Genomic DNA, 21,923 nt, shown 5'->3' with positions numbered 1-21,923 from the left:
GAAGAGAAGAGAGAAGGGAAGAGATGGGTTGGGGTGAGATGGGATGAGACAAGATAAGATAACAGGATAGGATGAAGATAAGATGTCAAGACAAGATGATAGGATGAGAGGAGAGGAGAAGAGAAGAGGAAGAGAAGAGAGGAGAAGAGGAGAGAAGAAAAGAAAAGAGAAGAGAAGAGGGATTCTCCCTTGACTTTGAGAGCCTCTTTTGTTCCAGAAGACAAACTCATCATCCAAAAAAATCTTGACAAACTTGAACAATGGGCCCTATCCAACAAAATTAGTTTCAATGTGCAAAAGAGCAAAGTGTTACACTTAGGCAGGAAAAAACAAAGGAACAAATACAGATTGGGCGAGATCTGGCTTAAAAACCGTAACTGTGAGAGGGACCTTGGAGTCCTAGTGGACGATCACTTAATCATGAGCCAGCAATGTGCAGTAGCAGCCCCAAAAGCTAATACAATCCTGGGTTGTATAAAAAGAGGCATAGAATCAAAATCACGCAAAGTATTATTACCGCTTTATAAAACCTTAGAATAATAATAATAATAATAATAATAATAATAATAATAATAATAATAATAATAATGATGATGATGATGATGATGATGATGATGATGATGATGATGATGATGATGATGTTGGAAGGGACCTTGGAGGTCATCTAGTCCAACCCCCTGCTCAGGCAGGAAACCCTATACCATTTCAGACAGATGGCTGGCCAGTCTCTTCTTAAAAACTTCCAGTGTTGGAGCATTCACCACTTCTAGAGGCAGGTTGTTCCACTGGTTAGTTGTTCTAACTGTCAGGAAGTTTCTCCTTAGTTCTAGGTTGCTTCTCTCCTTGACTAGTTTCCATCCATTGCTTCTTGTCCTGCTTTCAGGTGCTTTGGAGAATAGCTTGACTCCCTCTTCTTTGTGGCAGCCCCTGAGATATTGGAACACTGCTATCATGTCACCCCTCACCCTTCTCTTCATTAAACTAAAGGTAAAGGTAAAGGTTCCCCCGAACATGCGTGCTAGTCGTTTCCGACTCTAGGGGCCGGTGCTCATCTCCATTTCAAAGCCGAAGAGCCAGCGTTTGTCCTTGGATGTCTTCTGTGGTCATGTGGCCGGCATGACTAGACGCCAAAGGCGTATGGAACGCTGTTACCTTCCCACTGCAGTGGTCCCTATTTTTCTACTTGCATTTTTACGTGCTTTCGAACTGCTAGGTTGGCAGAAGCTGGGACGAGTAACAGGCGCTCACTCTGTTCCGCGGCACTTGGGATTCGACCCGCCAAACTGCCGATTCATTAAACTACACATACCCAATTCCAGCAACCGTTCCCTGTATGTTTTAGCCTCCAGTCCCCCAATCATCTTTGTTGCTCTTCTCTGTACTCTTTCTAGAGTCTCGACATCTTTTTTACATCGTGGTGACCAAAACTGGATGCACTATTCCAGGTGTGGCCTTACCAAGGCATTGTAAAGTGGTATTAGTACTTCACGTGATCTTGTTAACTGAAGACCACACCTCGAATACTGCAGCTAATTTTGGTCACCATATCACAAAAAAGATGTTGAGAGTTTGGAAAAAATTCAGAGAAGAGCAACTAAGATGACTCAAGGCCTGGATACTAAAACATACAAAGAACGGCTACGGGATTGGGTTTGGCTAGTGCTAGTCTAAAGAAAAGAAGAAATAGGGGAGACATGATAGCAGTGTTCTAGTTTCTGAGGGGCTTCCACAAAGAAGAGGGTGTCACATTCTCCAAAGCACCAGAGAGCAGGACAAGAAACAATGGTTGGAAACTGACCAAAGAGAGAAGCAACCTGGAATTAAGGAGAAACTTCCTGACAGTGAGGACAATTAACCAGTGGAGCAGCTTGCCTCCAGAAATCATGGGCGCTCCCTCACTGGAGATTTTTAAGAAGAAACTAGACCAGGGGTATGAAACCTTGGCTCTTTGATGACCTGTGGACTTCAATTCCCAGAATTCCAGCATAGCTAATTCAAGAATTCTGTGTATTGAAGTTCACAAGTTATCAAAGAGCCAAGGTTGCCTACCCCTGGACTAGACAGTCACTTGTCTGAGATAGTATAAGTTCTCCTGCTTGAGTGGGGGGCTGGACTAGAAGATCTCCAAGGTCCCTTCCAGCTCTATTCTCTTCTAATATGCTTGATTTTACTGGATATTTTCTCTAAATAATATGTTTTCTGCTCAATCTTTTTTTTTCCTGATGAAACATTTTTGTATCTTGCTTTTACAAAGATGGCTCCCAAGAAAGGTGTATAAATAGTCCTTGATTTACAACAGTTCATTTAGTGACTGTTCAAAGTTACAACAGCACTGAAAAAAGCGACTTATGACGCTTTTTCACACTTACGACCTTTGTAGCATCCCCATGATCATGTGATCAGAATTGAGATGCTGGGCAACTGACTCATGATGTTGCTGTGTCCTGGATGTGTGTGTCATGTCATTCCCTTTCCCAACCATTTGACAAGCAAAGTCAGTGGGGAAGCCAGATTCAGTTAACAACCATCTTACTGACTTTAACAACTGCGGGGATGCACTTAGCAACTGTGGCATGAGAGGTCATAAGACGGGGCCAAACTCACTTAACAAATGTCTCATTCAACAACTGAAATGTGGGCTCAATTGTGGTTGTACGTGGAGGACTGCCTATAATGCTTAGAGATCCAGGTTCAAGTTCTGATTTGATCCTGGAAATAGCAGAGTGATTTTCAGTCAATCACACAATGTTTCCACCCAACCACCATAATGAAGCAGCAGTTTTCCAGAAAGGAGGGAGCACATTGTAAGGAGGGGATGAGACAAGAGGCAGCATAGCCCAGAGCCGGTAAGGAGATGGAGGAAGGGAGTTAGGATAGCCACTCCCTAGAACAGGGGTGTCAAACTCAATTTCATTGAGGGCCACATCAGCATTGCGGTTGCCCTCAGGGGGCCGGGTGGGCGTGGCCAGGGTGGGCGTGGCCTACTGGGTGGGCGTGGCTAGAGTGCGTATGGCCTAGTGGGTGGGCATGGCCAGCTCTACAACGTTCGCATGAAGGGTGCCTATGGGGGCCTGGGCAGGAGTGGGACAGATCTGAGGGTCTCTGGCAGAAGGAGGGTCTCTGGGCCAGGGCCAAGGCAGTGGGGGCCGTTCCCTCACTGTTTCCAGGGTGGCTTTGCGGGCCACATGAAACCACTTCGCGGGCCGGATCTGGCCCCCAGGCCTTGTGTTTGACATGTCTGCCCTAGAAGCTCTCAAGGTATATTTGTTAAGGTGAGAGTATGAGTTTAGTCTGGCAAGAATCTGTTTATTAGGTGTGAGCAAATAAAGAACTGAACTTTGGCCGGATTGTTCTATATTGACCTTGGGCCTGACACCTGCTTAGTAAAACCTTGATTTTAGGGTTCATCCAGTTAAATTCACCATTTCTGCCATCCAGTAAGGTCTAGGTGTAGGAGATGACCAGGCTGAGCCTGAGGGAGGGCTCAAAAGCATCATACGTCAGAATGTAACAGAACAGAATAAGAGTTGGAAGGGACCTTGTGAGGTCTTCTGGTCCAAACCCCTGGTCAGGCAGGAAACCATTTCAGACAAATGGTTGTCCAACCTCTTCTTAAAAATTTCCAGTGTTGGAGCATTCACAACTTCTGGAGGCAAATTGTTCCAGGGATTAATTGTTCTGTCAGGAAATTTCTCCTTATTTCCAGGTTGCTTCTCTCCTTGATCTGTTTCCATCCATTGCATCTTGTCCTGCTTTCAGGTGCTTTGGAGAATAGCTTGACTCCCTCTTCTTTGTGCAACCCCTGAGATATTGGAATCCTGCACACACAGAGACATACACCCTGAAGATCTGGTTAGACTGCTGCAGCTGTTCTCAGAAGGACTGAAGAAAAACAGCTGTGGCTTCTCTCCCTCGGTTGCGATTTTTGTTACCGTGCAAAACAAATGCCTTGGTAAGGCCACACTTGGAATACTGCATCCACTTTTGTTCACCACAATGTAAAAAAGATGTTGAGACTCTAGAAAGAGTACAGAGAAGAGCAACAAGGTTGCTAGAGTTGGGTATGTCTAGTTTAATGAAGAGAAGGATGAGGGGGAACAAGATAGCAGTGTTCCAATATCTCAGGGGCTGCCACAAAGAAGAGGGAGTCAAACTATTTTCCCAAACACCTGAAGGCAGGACAAGAAGGAACAGTTGGAAACTAATCAAGGAGAGAAGCAACCTAGAACTAAGGAGAAACTTCCTTACAGTTAGAACAATTAACCAGTGGAACAACCTGCCTGCAGAAGCTGTGAATGCTCCAACACTGAAAGTTTTTAAGAAGAGACTGGACAGCCATTTGTCTGAAATGGTATAGGATTTGCTGCCTGAGCAGGGGGTTGGACTAGATGACCTCCAAGGTCCCTTCCTCCTCCTCCTCCTCCTCCTCCTCCTCCTCCTCCTCCTTCTTCTTCTTCTTCCTCCTCCTCCTCCTCCTCCTCCTCCTCCTCCTCCTCCTCCTCCTTCTTCTTCTTTTTGTTATGTCATGGGCTCTGGTGAGCAGGAATGAAGACACAAGGCTGAGTACAGAGAAACTCATTCTTTTGTTCTTGCTGGAACTGTACTTGAGCTTGGGCCGTTCCCAGCCCCAATATTTAGCCAAGCCCTATGGTAGCAGCCAATAGGATTGAACCCACGCTTGCCGCCTGAGGCTGACCAATTGCAGGACCGGAGACTGCCTGTCTAGGTTGCTGGAGAGCTGTTAGCTCTCCAGCAACGCACATGGTGTGGTACCCAAAAGCCCAGTACATAACACCCCTCTCTCCTAAGATCAGGCTACAATCCCCTTAATAAACATGACAACAGTCAAGACTTATGAATCACTCCCACAACCAAAATACATAATAACAAAATAAGAAAAAATAATGCTTATGAATTCAAGGTGTCTAGAATAACATTACGCAACCTTTACAGATGTGCCATTGCAGTAGGGACTACAATAAGATTAAACAACGGCTAAATGGCTTGCCAATGCAGTAAGGACTACAAAGAGATTAAACAACGTCTCAATGAACATGCTTACAGGCAGTTTAAAAAATGCCCCAATTTCTGTAGGTAGTGGTACAATTGTCACAACACTATACATCACTTTATTTTACAATATAGTCTGCAAGATATGCCGGAGGTTTGTGTGGCCTGGAGGAACGTCTTGGAGTTCCTCTCACTTTGTGGTCTACCAGCTTACCCGGTGGGGTGGGTAGATCCATGTCCCCTTGTGCTCCATCATCCAGGAGAATTGAAATGCTCTGGCTGGCCTCACCATGTTGGCCCACCCCAGAGTCAGTGTGTTCTGCAGAGTAGGCACATTAGTTGCTGAGATTCGGCTGGCTTGCCTGGTCAGGGGTTCCAAGTTGCACTTCTGAGCTGCCTGGTTCTTCCTCGGAATCAACTTCTGCTGAGAAGGGGAAACCCTGGTGGTTCTGGTGTGGGCTGGCTTGGGTGCCAGTTTGAGGACCTCGGGAGGGACTTATGCCACAGTCCTCACTTAGTGGCCATTCTGGAAACCTCTTTCTAAGCTGGTCAATGTGTCTTCTGACCAGTCGCCCTCCCTCCAAACGCACTTCGTAAGATAGGGGTCCAGATGCCTTGTCACCTTACCAGGAACCCATAAATTTCCTGGCCCATAGTTTCTGGCCCAAACCCAGTCACCCATTTGCAGCCCCCTTGGGGGTTTTGGTCTAGAGACTTCTGATGCCACTCTGTCTGGATGCAACCTGTTCAGTTTAGTAATTAAACGCCTTCCCCAACAAAGTTCAGCAGGACTTTTACCTGTAGCAGTGCAGGGCATAGAATGCTGGCAGAGCAAAAAATCTGCCAATCTGTGATGCCAGTCATCTGTGATAATACGCTTGTGTGCCTCCTTTGTTGTCCTCACCATGCGTTCAGCTTGTCCATTCGAAGAAGGATGAAATGGTGCAGACATAGCATGTCTAATGAGTTTAGCTCTAAGAAAAGCCTGAAACTCAGCAGCAGTGAATTGAGCCCCATTATCAGAAACTAAAACGTCAGGCAACCCATGTGTTGCAAAGAGCATTCTCAGCCCCTGGATGGTCCTAGCAGTAGTCATATTAGGGACTGGAACTACTTCCAGCCATTTTGAGTGGCTATCCACTACTATCAGGAAAAGCTGTCCTTGAAAAGGCCCAGCGTACTCTATGTGAACCTTGAACCAGGGGGTATGCGTTTCTTCCCACCTGTGAACTGAGGCCTGAGGCATTTCAGGCCTAGATTGCTGGCAAGAATAGCAACCATGAACTTGATCCTCTACAGCCTTATCCAGGCCAGGCCACCAAAGGTAGCTTCTAGCTAAGGCTTTCATTCTTACAATGCCTGGATGGCTTTCATGTAAAGAGTGTAAGACTCTGTCCCTCAATGAAGTGGGTATAATGACTCTGTTGCCCCATAAAATGCAGCCCTTGTGTGCAGCCACCTCATGTCTCCTGACAAAATATCTTTGAAATTCAGAGCCTGGACGTTTTTCCAACCAGCCCATGTATACCCATGACAGCACTCTGCTCAGAATTTTAGCTGTGGCAGTTTCAGCAGCAATATCCCCTGCGTGGAGGGGAAACTCAGGTAAGTCCTGAATGGACAATATTTTAGCAGAAGGAGCTGGTTCAGGATCCATTAGTGGCACGGGTAGTCTGCTGAGGCCATCCGCATGGCCCATTTCCTTCCCTGGTTTATGAATTAACTTAAAATTGTATGCAGACAAAAATATAGACCATCTCAGCATTCTTGGAGATAGTATATGGGGAGTTTGTTTGTCTGTTGTGAACAACCCCAAAAGAGGTTTGTGGTCAGTGTAGACAGTGAAATCCCTGCCATATAAATAATCATGAAATTTCTTAACTCCAGCCACCATGGCCAAGGCTTCTTTATCAATCTGTGCATAATTGCGCTCAGCAGAAGATAAGGTCCTAGAATAAAACACAATAGGAATCTGTTTCCCATTTTTCTCTATGTGGCTTAAGACTGCCCCCACCCCATAGGGAGATGCATCACATGCAAGACATACAGGTTTAGACTCTATGTAATGAGTTACAGTGGACTTTTCTGATAGAAGGGCTTTCAGATCCTGGAAACATTTTTCGTGTAAGTTAGTCCATTTCCAAGGGACTTTTTTTTATCAAGCAGCCTGTGGAGGGGCTCTGCTGTCGCAGCCTTATGAGGTAGGAATGTGTCATAAAAATTTAGGAGGCCCAAAAATGCTTGCAGCTCCCCCTTTGATTTTGGCCTTGGAGCCATTTTATTGAAAAGTTTTACAGTACATTTTATCTTTAACAATCCCCCCTCCCTCCACCCACCCCTACCTAACCCTCCCTATCCCTCCCCCCATTCCCCCCTCCCCCCCACTTCCCAGAGCTAAGTACAAGGTATAAAAACAAAGAACAATCATAAACATCCATATGCTAACAACAATAAACTATTAAGTCTATCGCACTCTAGCTCATATAAAATGACTACAAGCAATACTGATATTACATAAAAAAGAGAAAAGAGAGGAAAAAAAAGAAAAGAAAAGAAAACTTATTCAAATGCTAAATGAAACTTTTTAGTCCCATATTTATTCTGGATATAATCAATCCACTTTTTCCACTCCATAATATAACGTTCTTGCGAATGATCCTTCAAATGAGCCGAAATCTTTGCCATTTCCGCCAGGTCCGAAACTTTAAGAGTCCATTCCTCTATAGTCGGCAGTTCCTCCTTCTTCCAATATTGACCTATTAAGAGTCTTGCTGCTGTAATTAAATTCAACATCAACTTAATGTCCACAACAGTAGCATCTGTAATTATACCCAATAAAAACAATTGCGGACAAAACTTTATCCTTTGCTTGAAGATCTTCTGTATATTCCACCAAATTTTTATCCAGAAAACCTTAACCTTTTTGCAGGTCCACCATATATGAAAATACGTTGCATCTTCGCCACCACATCTCCAACATTTAGGTTGATAGTTCGGATACATACTTGCAAGCTTTTTAGGATCTAAATGCCATCTATAAAACATTTTATAAAAGTTCTCTCTTAGATTTTGGGCTTGCGTAAATTTTACGTTCCTCACCCAGATCTTTTCCCACGTGTCCATTGTAATAACTTCTTGAATATTCTGGGCCCATTTTATCATACAGTCTTTAACAAGTTCTGTTTCTGAGTCAATATCTATCAATGCAAGATAAATCCATTTGATATGTGCTGGACCCTGGTTTCTAATTTGCTTTATCAAATTTTCATCAGTCATTGAGAAACCAATTTTCTGATCTTCTTTCCACCTGGCACGTAATTGAGTATATTGAAACCAAGTTTGAACGATCTTCTCATCTCGCAGGAGATTGTACGGCTTTGTTGTGATTCAGGGCCAGCCTGTGGGTCCGGCAGCCGGCTCGGATGTCTCGGATGACTCAGACGAGGGGGAGGAGGAGGGTGTTGAAGACGAACTTGCTGATGATGGCTTGGAGGCTTCGCAGAGCCCCCAGCCAGGGTCCTCTTCTCAGCTGCGCGAGCCCGACAGTGCGGATGATGATGACCCACAGCTGGCCCTGTTCAAGGACGCCCGACGCAGGAGGCAGTCAAGCAGGAACAAGCAGAGAAAGGCTGTGGGACTCCTCGGAAGGAGGCACAGGGAGGCCACGCCCTGAACTCTAAATAAAAGGAGTGTGGGGGAAGGGCTGGTTGCTGAAAGCAACCGCTCCGTTTGAGGATCAAAGTTCCGGTATTTTGTTTCTTGTTCTGTTGTTTTGCTTGTGAATTAAACTTGGCAGACGCCTTCCAGCCTCAGTTGTTTTCCAGTCTCTACCGTTTGTACAGGGGTTGCCTTTCTGCAAGGCTGGTAGCAGGCTGGTACAGAACAGTTTGCTTTCAGCCTCCCACCCCTTACTACTACGATGGAGCAGCTACGTGCTGAGAATGCTCAGCTCACTCAGCAACTCACTTTGCTGGCAGCTCAGGTGGCTCAACTGCAAGCTCAGGTACATGCTGCACCCCCACCCAGGAGGAAATGTCAGATAGCAATGCCGGATAAATTTACTGGCAATCCAGAACTGTTTCCTGCCTTCCTGGGACAATGCCAGATTTTTATCAGCGTGAGAGCAGCTGATTTCCCCACTGACCGGGATAAGGTGGGATTTGTGTTAAGCCTTCTTTCGGGGGATGCAGCTCGTTGGGGCACGCCTCTGCTGGCACAACCTAGCCCTCTGTTGGATAACTTTGTGGGGTTTTGTGACCATATGCGCCTAATGTACGAGGACCCAATTAAGACGCAGACTGCCACCCGACGCCTGAAAGCTCTGAGGCAGGGTCAACGCCCCCTACAGGCCTATATCAGCGATTTCCGGCTGCTTAGCCAGGATTCCGCCTGGAATGAGGCTGCGCTCGTGGATGCCTTCCAGGATGGATTGTTGGAGGAGATGTTGGATGAGCTGGCCCGCGTGGACATTCCCTCAGACCTGAATGGGCTGATCCATCTTTGCCTGCGGATCGATGCCCGGCTGCAGCAGCGAAAGAGTCGCCGTGCCACCCCACAGACCCCTGCCGCCCCTGTTGTGCGTGAGCCCCCAGTCCAAAGGGAGGAGCCAATGGAGCTGGGTGCTGCCAGGTCTCGTCTATCGGTGACGGAAATGGACAGACGACGATCGGGGGGGTTGTGTTTTTACTGTGGGGACCCTGGACATTTGGCTGCTTCTTGCCCAAAGAAGCGTCAGCGGGCATCAGTGACCAAGCCTGCCCCGAGAAAGTCCCCTACTTTGCTGTCGGGAAACGCCCCGAGCCCGATCTAGACGGTGTGATAGATCGGGCGTCCCACAACAACAACACTGAGCGACGCCGTTCCGATGGTGCCTGTGAACCTCCACGGCATTTGATTTTGGAGGCACGTCTGATCCTTCCTGGCAAGCCAGAGGGGATTCCAGTCCATGCCTTAATTGACTCTGGGGCTACCACAAACTTTATGGACTCAGCCTTTGTGGCCAAATGGGCTGTTCCCCAGTGTCCGGTGGATCCGCCCATGTTAGTGGAGACTATCGATGGTCGAGTGCTCCTGTCCGGGCCTATTACGGCCGCCACGCAACCAGTGTGTATGGCCATCAGTTCCCATGTGGAGGCCATCCAGTTCTACATCACTTCGGATCTGCACTTCCCCGTGGTCTTGGGACTGGCGTGGCTCCGGGCGCATGATCCACAGATCTATTGGTCTCAGAACTTGGTCACCTTCCCAAGCTTGCAGTGCGTGGACCACTCCCACCATATCTGTGCCGGCCAGGTGGAGGGTTCCCCAGGGGTTTCCTTGCCTCCCGAACTGTCCGACTTTGCTGATGTGTTCAGCGAGTCAGAGGCGGATCAATTACCCCCGCACAGGCCCTACGACTGCTCCATTGATTTAGTCCCTGATGCGCCTCTCCCAGTGGGGCGTTTGTACTCCATGTCGGAGCCCGAGTTGGCTGCATTGCGGGACTTCCTGGAAAAGAATTTGGCTCGCGGTTTCATCCGGCCCTCGTCCTCGCCAGTGTCTGCACCCGTGCTCTTCGTCAAAAAGAAGTCGGGCGAGTTACGGCTTTGCTGTGACTACCGGAAACTCAACGCCATCACGGTGCGCAACCGTTACCCGCTGCCCCTCATCCCCGAGCTCTTGGACCGACTCCGGGAGGCTAAGATCTTCACGAAACTGGACCTGCGTGGAGCTTACAACCTCGTCAGGGTTCGGCCGGGTGATGAGTGGAAGACGGCGTTTGGTACTCGCTATGGACATTTTGAGTACACGGTGATGCCGTTTGGCCTGACCAACGCCCCCGCTGTGTTTCAGCATTTTATGAACGACATCTTTCGGGATCTGTTGGACCAGTTTGTCGTGATCTACCTGGACGACATCCTGATCTACTCCCCGTCGCGTGAAGTGCATCATCAGCATCTCCGTCAGGTCCTGCAGCGCCTCCGAGAACATCGGCTGTTTGCCAAGTTGGAGAAGTGCCAGTTCTACCAGGTGACCATCGATTTCCTGGGTCACCGCATTTCTCCTGAGGGCATCGCCATGGAGCCGAGTAAAGTTGAGTCGTTGCAGAGTTGGCAACCCCCGCGTCGCGTGAAGGATGTTCAGCGACTTCTTGGATTTGCCAACTACTATCGAACATTCATCCCTGGCTTTGCTGCCTTGACAGCCCCCCTCACCCGGCTCCTGCAGAAGAAGACTCGGTTCCAGTGGAACGCACCAGAACAACAGGCGTTCCAGGCTTTGAAGGAAGCCTTCATGAAGGAGCCCATCTTGAAGCATCCTGACCCGCAACGTCCGTTTGTCATGGAGGCGGACGCCTCCGACATTGCCATTGGGGCCGTGTTACTCCAGGCAACGACGCCCAGCGGTACCCTTTTCCCTTGCGCGTATCACTCTCGGAAATTGAACCCCTCGGAGCGCAACTATACCATCTGGGAGAAGGAGCTGCTGGCCATCAAGGCGGCGTTCGAGGCTTGGAGACATCATCTGGAGGGGGCGCGGCATCAAATCGAGGTCCGGACGGACCACAAGAATCTGGAAAGCCTGCAGACCGTTCGGAATTTGAACCAACGCCAGATCCGGTGGTCCCTTTTCTTTGCGAGGTTTGACTTCCGGGTTCGGTACATACCAAGCGGGCACAATCAGAGAGCGGATGCTCTGTCCAGGAAGCCCGAATATACCCGAGTGGAAGACAAGCTTCTGCCCAGGACAGTGATCCCCGTCGAGTCTTTTGCTGCGGTGCGGGAGCCGGTTGATATACGGGCTCGGATCCGGGAGGCGCAGCAGCAGGAGGCGTGGGTGGCTCAGCGGAAGGAGGAGGTGGGGCCAGATTCGCCTTGGACGGTCACGGATGGACTCTTGTATTATCGTGACCGGCTCTATGTTCCAGGAGGGCCACTCAGGGGACTCGTCCTCAGCCAGTGTCATGATAACCCGGCAGCGGGGCATTTTGGCCTGTTCAAGACTCTGAACCTGGTCTCCCGTACCTTCTGGTGGCCCCGAGTCCGACACGACGTCCAGTCTTATGTCACCTCCTGCATCCCATGCAGGCAGGCCAAGTCAGCGACAGGGGCCCCGCCTGGATTACTGCAGCCTTTGCCAACACCCAAGAGACCCTGGGGGGCTGTGTCCATGGACTTTCTGACGGATTTACCCCCATCCTCCGGCTTCACGACAGTGTTTGTGGTGGTGGACATGCTGACCAAGATGGCGCACTTCATCCCCTGTCGCGGCTTACCGTCAGCTCGCGCCACTAGTCGCATGTTCATCCAACAGGTGTTTCGGCTGCACGGCCTCCCCGATAGAGTCGTCTCCGATAGGGGGGCCCAGTTTACAGCCCGCTTCTGGCAGGAGTTGATGCGTGCGTTGGACATCAAGGTTTGCTTCTCGTCCGCGCATCATCCTCAAACTGACGGGGGTACCGAGAAGGTCATCGGTATTCTGGAGCAGTATCTGCGCTGCTACGTCAACCTGCAGCAGGACAATTGGGTGGACTATCTGGCCATAGCCGAGTTTGCCTTTAACAACTCGCAGCACACCTCCACGCAGATGACACCGTTCTTGGCCAATGTGGGTTATCACCCCCGGTTTTTCCCCCTTTCTCCCGTGGACTCACCGGAGCCGGTAGCGAACGACTTCATGGCAGAGTTACAGGCGATCCAACGATTGGTGCGACGGCAGCTGGAGAAGGCCAAGGCCGATTACAAGAGGTTTGCCGATCGGTCGAGACGGGATACGCCTCCACTATCGGTGGGGGATCGGGTCTGGCTGTCCAACAGGAACCTACCATCCACAAGGCTGGCGAGGAAGTTGGATCACCGTTACTTAGGACCGTTCCCAGTCGAGGCTGTCATCAATCCGGTTGCCTATCGTTTAACTCTGCCACGTTCCCTGCGCGTGCACCCAGTCTTCCATCGGTCCCTGTTGGTCCCCGAGCAACCGGCTTGTCCACTCCGCCAAGCGGAACCTCCCCCATCAGGACCTCGTGATGGAGGCAGCACCCCCGAGTACGAGGTCGCCAGCATCAGGGATTCCCGTTGGCTGAAAGGTCGTTTCCAGTACCTGATCGAGTGGAAAGGATACGGACCGGAGGACTTCACCTGGGAAGACGCGACCGCCGTTCATGCCCCTGCGTTGGTGACTGCTTTTCACGAACAATTCCCATCCCGACCGCATCCGGATCGGCAGACCCGGGGGAAGGGCCCTGCGGTGCGGGATAGTGTTGTGATTCAGGGCCAGCCTGTGGGTCCGGCAGCCGGCTCGGATGTCTCGGATGACTCAGACGAGGGGGAGGAGGAGGGTGTTGAAGACGAACTTGCTGATGATGGCTTGGAGGCTTCGCAGAGCCCCCAGCCAGGGTCCTCTTCTCAGCTGCGCGAGCCCGACAGTGTGGATGATGATGACCCACAGCTGGCCCTGTTCAAGGACGCCCGACGCAGGAGGCAGTCAAGCAGGAACAAGCAGAGAAAGGCTGTGGGACTCCTCGGAAGGAGGCACAGGGAGGCCACGCCCTGAACTCTAAATAAAAGGAGTGTTTGGGGAAGGGCTGGTTGCTGAAAGCAACCGCTCCGTTTGAGGATCAAAGTTCCGGTATTTTGTTTCTTGTTCTGTTGTTTTGCTTGTGAATTAAACTTGGCAGACGCCTTCCAGCCTCAGTTGTTTTCCAGTCTCTACCGTTTGTACAGGGGTTGCCTTTCTGCAAGGCCGGTAGCAGGCTGGTACAGAACAGGCTTCAAACACCAGACGTTCCTTTCCAAGCTTAAGATCTCCTTATACGTAGTCACATCATGTTTGAAGCCAACATTTATGTTTTCTATTGCATGTTTCGGGATTGCCCACAACGGCATCTTGTAGTCTAACTTATGTCTATACTTCTTCCAAACTCTCAACAATGCCTGTCTTAAAATATGCACTTTAAACACATTATCTACCTTCTTATCATACAACAAATATGCATGCCAGCCATTTTGGAGCCATTTTGGAGCCATTTTGATGGCCTTCATTTTTGACTCAGCGGCGTGAATTCCATTAGCATTGATACGGAACCCCAAGAATTCCATTGATGAGACCCCAATACTACATTTGTTTTTCTTCAATCTGAGGCCCGCATTGCAGAACCTCTGAAAAACAGCCCTGAGCCTATTGGCCAACACTTCTGGGGATTCCCCGGCAATGAGAACATCATCAAAATAGGGGCAGACACCCTGAATACCCTTAAGTGTGTGTTCCATAATCCCTTGGAAAATACCCGGTGCAACACTGACTCCAAACTGTAAGCGCTTGACTTTGAATGACCCTCTGTGAGTTACTATTGTTTGAGCCGCAGCTGTGGCCTCATCAACTGGCAATTGCTGATACACCTGCGCTAAATCAAGTTTAGCAAAAATGGTTCCCCCTTGCAAAGAGGCTAAAATATGGCTGACTACAGGAACCGGGTAAGCATGTTGATTAAGGGCCTTATTTAATGTGCATTTATAATCTGCGCAAATGCAAACTTCCCCGTTGGACTTCAGGGGGGTGACAATAGGAGTTTCCCACTCTCCCCCATCAACAGGCTGTAATACACCCTGTTCTACTAACTTATCTATTTCAGAATCGATTTTGTGCTTTAGGGCAAAGGGGACCCTGCGAGGCTTAATCCTAATTTGCACAATGTTAGGATCTAACTTAAAAGAAATTGGCGGGCCAGTGTACGTCCCCAAGGTTGACTCAAAAACATCTGCATATTCCTTGCAAACAGTCATGAGGTCTGCAGTTTGTGTATGATTAATGCCTGTAATTTGAATGCCTAAAGCATCAAACCAATCAAGTCCAATAAGACTCGTTCTTTGGCCCTCTACTACTATGACATCCAGGTGCCCCAAAAACCCTTTAAATTTTACCAATAATGTGGCTTCACCCTTAACTTTAAAGTGAGCGTTCTGAAAATCTGTTAAAATAATATCTGAGGGCCACATTTTTCTATCTTATCAAGTAGTAGAATGTGGTCTATTTTTATCAAATGACTTACTGAAGTCCAAGTATATTACATATACCAGTATTCCTCTGGCCCACCAATTTTGTCACTTTTTAAAAGAATGCAATAAGTCATGAGTGCCTGCATGCCCTCAAGAGATCTAAGTCCAGCCCACCTTGAATTCCTTTCTTAACTCTCTCACTTTCCCTTAACAGTCACATGGCCAGATTTTTGTAGAGAGCTAAGCTTGCAATAAACCTTTATGCCCACTTGAACTGCCTGTATCTCTTGATTTCTCCAGCATTTGACACTGAGTCATCCAGTAAGGTCTAAGATTACAGAAGGGTCATCCATTTAGGTCTTGGCCTAAGATCCAGAAGTCTGCATGTTCCAGGTGGACATGATGCCACTCTGCTAGCTTGCCCCTCTTCTTGTTTAAGCATGTTTGCCCAGGACACATTTGTAACTCCTTGGTCTCTAAAATGTGTCTGTCAAGTATGAAACTTTGGTAGCTATGTGCCTTTTTGTTTCTTCTTGCCATTAGAATTAGGGGAGGGGGGGAGGTGTTGCTTTAAAAAGTGCTTAGATGGACTTCCGGTTTGCCATTGTGGTGCCTCGGATGCTGGAAGATGAGCTTTGTCTTTCGCATTCAAATTCATCCCGCTGTGGGACCCTGGAAAGGGTTGAAAGTTGCCTTGTAGGGGTGACAAGCAAAGAGGGGACCCCTGCTTGATCATGGGAGGGTGGCAGCCCTTCCATTTGATCTGGGGAAGCTTTCCAAACCAGCAGGGGAAAGACTGGCCATAGCAATATGGCTCGTCACTAAGTTGCTGACAGCCAAAGTCAAAATCACCACCAAACACTTTTAAAGCAATGCGGATGAAACTGGGTGAGATCTGATCCTCTCTTTAAGAAGACTTTAAGTATTTTTTTTCCTGTAAAAGCTGCCCAAAGGCTACTGCTAAGCTTGTAAGCTGCCCTGAGTCTTCGGAGAAGGGCGGGATATAAATGGAATTAAAATAAAAAAATAAAAAATAAATAAATAAAAAGTATTTTTCCCCGTATAAGGAGAGAGGGAAGGGAATTTCTACCCCACCCTCCAAGAAAAGTGGCGACTAACTACTCAGGGGAAATAGAGCAAGTATAAGAATAATTTTAATCTAACTGGATGTATATGCTTTTGAAACTTGGGGACTAAAAGTGTTCCTATTCTTACTGGAGATGTTTGTTTTTATCTAAAGAAATAAGAGTTGAAAAACTATCATAAAAACTTTGGACTTAAAAAACTTTGGACTTAAAATGCTTTGAATGGTGGTGGTGACATCCTGTGGTGAAGTATGGTATTACAATTTGTTATTGCCTAAAAGAGACTTGGCTTGAAGCCCAGACTACAGGAAAAAATTTCCTTGACCTTGACAGTTACCACCTGTGAAAAACTCAGCTGCAAAGAAGGAATTTATGGGCGGCATATCTATGAATATAAACTTCTATTGACTTTCAGAGCTATACTTGGGGAATTGCTTTCCTATTTCTTTACATGAGAAGCATATGTTATTATATGAGATGGTGGAATACCTTGCACTATAAACTCTTACTTGACAAACAATTTCTACTATAAAGACCACCTATAACACATGAAATAAATGTCCCATATCTAGCTATAAAAAACAAAGTCTTCAACTTAACGTACTATCAAGAGAATACGGATGAAGATCAGGAAAAAATCCTTTCCATGTTGAAATCAATACACAAAACCATGCAACATAAAGGAACAAGATGCCAGCTTAAATATACAAACCCAGATCTTGACTACAACCAAAGAACTAACAATGCAGAAAATAATAGGAAAAGTGGAACAACTAAACACCAAGACAGAGGACCTAATTGACCAACAGATCCAGCCAATGGAAAAATCAGAAAAGGGAATGACAGCACTGACAATGGAAAAGACTTTATACAAAAATCTCAAGAAATCTGAGGAAAAGGAAGAAGAATAGATTGAATGGAAGATAAACCTATCAGGACAATTGTGGGAAATTGGAGTAATAGGGAGGCAATCTAATGAATACAAATGGTGTAGTTCTTCCAAAAAAAACTTTAACCAAATGGTCTTTCTTATTCCAAATAATATATATATAATAATAGAGGGAGAACTATTTGATAATTCAAAAGCACTGACACGGAAGATTAGTTGGCAAAAGAAGAAAGCCAGAGTAACACTAAAGAAAATAATGATTTTGATTTATTAGAGGGGATATCATATTACTAACTAGAGGGCTGAATATGGTGGAAAATATATAATTTTTAGAAAATAAAGTAACATTATAATTGAATAGGTAAGTTGTGTAACAAAACTAATAGAATTTGGTATGAAAAGGGAAAAAGGGAGAGGTTGAGATAAGGGAAATTTTGGTCACCTAATATAAAATATTTGGAAATCAGTTGAAAATAAAATTCTGTTTACCAAATATAAGATAATAGATATTACCAGAAAAAGAGAAGCAGTATTTGAGCTTTTAAAAATTAGACCTAAACTAAAAAAAATGTATATTACTGATTTATTGGTTAACCCAGACAATACATATAATAGTTTTGATTTATTAGAGGGGATAGTGTATTATTAATTAGATGGTTTAATATGGTGGAAAATAGATAACTTTTAGAAAACAGAAAAAGACTATATTCAAATAGATGTGTATTTAGAATATTAGATTTTGTTATGAAAAGGGGAAAAGGAAGAAGTTGAGATAAGGGAAACTTTGGTTACCTAAAGCTTGGAAATTATAAATTTGTTGTTGTTAGCTGCGAAGTCGTGTCCGACCCATCGCGACGCTATCGACAACGTTCCTCCAGTCCTTCCTGTCCTCTACCATCTTCTGGAGTCCATTTAAGGTCACTCCTACTGCTTCAGTGACTCCATCCAGCCACCTCATTCTCTGTCGTCCCCTTCTTCTATTGCCCTCAATCTTTCATAGCATTAGGCTCTTCTCCAGTGAGTCCTTCCTTCTCATTAGGTGGCCAAAGTATTTGAGTTTTAGCTTTAGGATCTGGCCTTCTAAAGAGCAGTCAGGGCTGATCTCCTCTAGGACTGACCGGTTTGATCGCCTTGCAGTCCAAGGGACTTGCAGGAGTCTTCTCCAGCACCAGAGTTCAAAGGCCTCAATTCTTTGGCACTCAGCCTTTTTTATGGTCCAACTTTCACTGCCATACATTGCAACTGGGAAGACCATAGCCTTGATTATACGCACTTTTGTTGACAGGGTGATGTCTCTGCTTTTTAGTGTGCTATCTAGATTTGCCATGGCTTTCCTCCCAAGGAGCAAGTGTCTTTTAATTTCTTGGCTACAGTCCCCATCTGCAGTGATCTTGGAGCCCAGGAAAATAAAATCTGTCACTACCTCCATTTCTTCCCCATCTATTTGCCAGGAATTGAGAGGGCCAGATGCCATGATCTTGGTTTTCTTAATGTTAAGTTTCAACCCAACTTTTGCCCTCTCCTTCTTTACCCATAACAATAGGCTCTTTAGTTCTTCTTAACTTTCTGCCATTAGAGTGGTATCATCTGCATATCTTAGGTTGTTGATATTTCTTCCAGCAATCTTAATTCCAATTTTTGATTCATCTAGCCCTGCCTTTCTCATGATGTGCTCTGCATATAAGTTAAATAGGCAGGGCGACAGTATACAGCCTTGCCGGACTCCTTTCCCAATTTTGAACCAATCAGTGGCTCCGTGTCCAGTTCTCACTGTTGCTTCTTGGCCTGCATATAGGTTTCTCAAGAGACAAATAAGATGGTCTGGTATGCCCATCTCTTTAAGAACTTGCCACAGTTTGTTATGATCCACACAATCAAAGGCTTTAGCATAGTCAATGAAGCAGAAGTAGATGTTTTTCTAGAACTCTCTAGCTTTCTCCATGATCCAGCATATGTTGGCAATTTGATCTCTAGTTCCTCTGCCTCTTCGAAATCCTGCCTGTACTTCTGGTAGTTCTCGATCCACATACTGCTGGAGTCTAGCTTGTAGGATTTTAAGCATAACTTTACTAGCATGTGAAATGAGTGCAATGGTGCGATAGTTTGAACATTTTTTGGCACTGCCTTTCTTTGGAATTGGAATGTAAACTGATCTTTTCCAATCCTGTGGCCACTGTTCAGTTTTCCAAATTTACTGGCAAATTGAGTGTAGCACTTTTACTGCCTCGTCTTTTAAGCTTTTGAATAGCTCAGCTGGAATACTGTCACCTCCACTAGCTTTGTTGTTGCTCAGCTTTACTAAGGCCCACTTCACTTCACATTCTAGGATGTCTGGCTTGAGGTCAGTGACCACCTCATTGTGATTATCAGGGACATTAAGCTCATTCTTGTATAGTTCTTCTGTGTAATTTTGCTGTCTTCTGCCTCTGTTAGGTCCCTGCCATTTTGGTCCTTTATCATGCCCATTTTTGCATTAAACGTTCCCTTCATCTCTCCAATTTTCTTGAAAAGATCTCTGGTCCTCCCTATTCTATTGTTTACTTCTATTTCTTTGCACTGTTCATTTAAGAAGGCATTTTTATCTCTTCTAGCTATTCTCTGGAATTCTGCATTCAATTGGGTATATCTTTCTTTTTCTCCCTTGCCTTTCACTTCCCTCCTTTCCTCAGCTATTTGCAAAGCTTCCTCAGACAGCCATTTTGCTTTCTTGCATTTCTTTTTCTTTGGGATGGTTTTAGTTGCTACCTCTTGTACAATGTTGCAAACCTCTTATTTTTTAAAAAGTGTTTAGATGGAGAAATGAAATCTTTTTGATTCTGTTGAAGACTGTGAGTACCTGAGCCATTTCCAAGGACACTGAAGCAGGTGCAGAAGAAAAGCAGAGGGTTCCCATAACAAATTGTAAACAGGCACTATGTGAAAGGGTGGGGGTTGGTCAAAGAGACTGTTTTTTAATTGTTTGATCTGGTGTCTGGGAACATCAGATTGAATTTTGTTTTGTGAGTACTATGCCGTATATTCAATAAACAGTAAGAATTTTGGAACCGAAATGATCCTGGTGATTTATTTGGATTCTCAGACTGGATGTTGACAGTGTCTTGGAAAGTGTTGATCAGGTGGCTTGGACAAAAGAGATGCTCCTTTCAAAACATGCAAAACAATATTTGTTATATGTAGAACAGCTCTCCTAGCTATGTCTCCATGAGGACTCCAGGTGTAGCCTTCATATATCTTGTTATTTCTTTGAGAAAGCCCAGTTCTATGTGAAAGTCTCTAAAACTAAGCTGGACTCAAACTTACTGAACTCTCTCAGTGAACTTTCTTCTCCCTCCATCCCTGGAGAGAGAGAGAGACCAGGATGTCACAGGAGACATTCAGCTTCCCTGTTGCAATGATCAAAAATAATTTCCATTGTGGCTCCTGCTGGAGCATGAGTGATTTTTTCTGAAGTTGATCCTCTTGGGATCCAAGAAGGCAAACATCAGGAAGCAACCTGAAATTGCTACTTGACGCTTCACCCTACAGGACAGAAGCAGTTCTTAAATACTCCTTTCTGTGGGCATGTGGTGCTTTGCTTGTGTGAAATTTCATTGCCTCCTACTTGATCTCCCTGCTGTTCAACTTTGTTTTGTTCTGCTGAGAAAACTGTGCTTTCTGAAATGCCATCAGGTGTTGCAATGAAGAAAAGGATTCTGGTGGATGCAATCAAGTCCCAGAAATTTCTGCTGCTATTGCTTCTGGGTCTGCTGTCCAGTGCAACCGGTAGCCAAAAATGTCTCCTTAATTTCATCAGGGACAAGAATGCTTTGTACACTTACTATCAATCAGGAGATCTCAACATTGGTGGAATTATTTCTGCAACAACACTTAAGTTCAAGCCAGCTGTTTTCTATAAACCTCCCATCACTAGTCTTGTTGGGTATGTTATAAAAGTTCCTCTGTCACTTCTTTTTTCACTTTAAACCTCCCTGTCCATCAAGGACTATTTTCTCCAGTGCCTGCTGAGGGGATTCTGGAGGTTTTGGTTTTATGGTTCCATTTAACCACAAAGAAGCAGCACTTGTGCTCCTAAAGTAACCCAAGACCACATGTCTTGATAGTGTGCTAATATTTCAGGGGGTGCCATTTATCTGAAATGATATAGGGTTTCCTGACTGAGCAGAGGGTTAGACTAGAAGGGTGCTCCTAAAGTAACCCAAGACCACATGTCTTGGTAGTGTTCCAATATTTCAGGGGTTGCCACAAAGAAGAGGGGCGTCAAGCTATTCACCAAAGCACCTGAAGGCATGACAAGAAGCAATGGATGGAAACTAACCAAGGACACAAACAACTTAGAACTAAGGAGAAGTATCCTGACATTTAAAACAATTAATTGGTGGAACAACCTGCCTGAAGCTGTGAATGGTTCAACACTGGAAGTTTTTAAGAAAAGACTGGACAGCCATTTGTCTGAAATGATATAGGGTTTCCTGGCTGAGCAGAGGGTTAGACTAGAAGGGTGCTCCTAAAGTAACCCAAGATGACATGTCTTGGTAGTATTTCAATATTTCAGGGGTTGCCACAAAGAAGAGGGGAGTCAAGCTATTCTCCAAAGCAGCTGAAGGCAGAAGAAGAAGCAGTGGATGGAAATTAAGCAAGGAGAGAAGTACCTAAATTAAGAAAAATTTCCTGACAGAACAATTAATGAGTGGAACAACCTGCCTGAAGCTGTGAATGCCCCAACACTGAAAGTTTTTAAGAAGAGACTGGACAGCCATTTGTCTGAAATGGTATAGGGTTTCCTGGCTGAGCAGGGGGTTAGACTAGAAGACCTCCAAGGTCACTTCCAACTCTGTTATTCTATTCTATTCTGTTATGTTCTGTTGCTAAGAAGCAACTGTCTTGGTGTCTTCTGCTGTTGGTTTTATCCCCCTCTTCTTGCGTGTATAACCATTTGCTCACTGTAATTTATAACTTAAATACACT

At 45.9% G+C, this 21,923-nt stretch overlaps 1 protein-coding gene across 1 annotated transcript in view; it reads right to left on the bottom strand.

The window, feature by feature from the left end:
* Positions 1-21,923, bottom strand: part of LOC308661729 (zinc finger protein with KRAB and SCAN domains 7-like) — a 375,370-nt gene that overhangs the window by 34,957 nt on the left and 318,490 nt on the right. The window lies entirely within an intron of this gene.

Source organism: Vipera berus, assembly GCF_964194415.1.
Source record: "Vipera berus genome assembly, chromosome: 2".
Classification (NCBI taxonomy): domain Eukaryota; kingdom Metazoa; phylum Chordata; class Lepidosauria; order Squamata; family Viperidae; genus Vipera; species Vipera berus.
The sequence above is the reverse complement of the archived record's forward strand: the minus strand, read 5'-3'. Positions and strand labels throughout refer to the sequence as shown.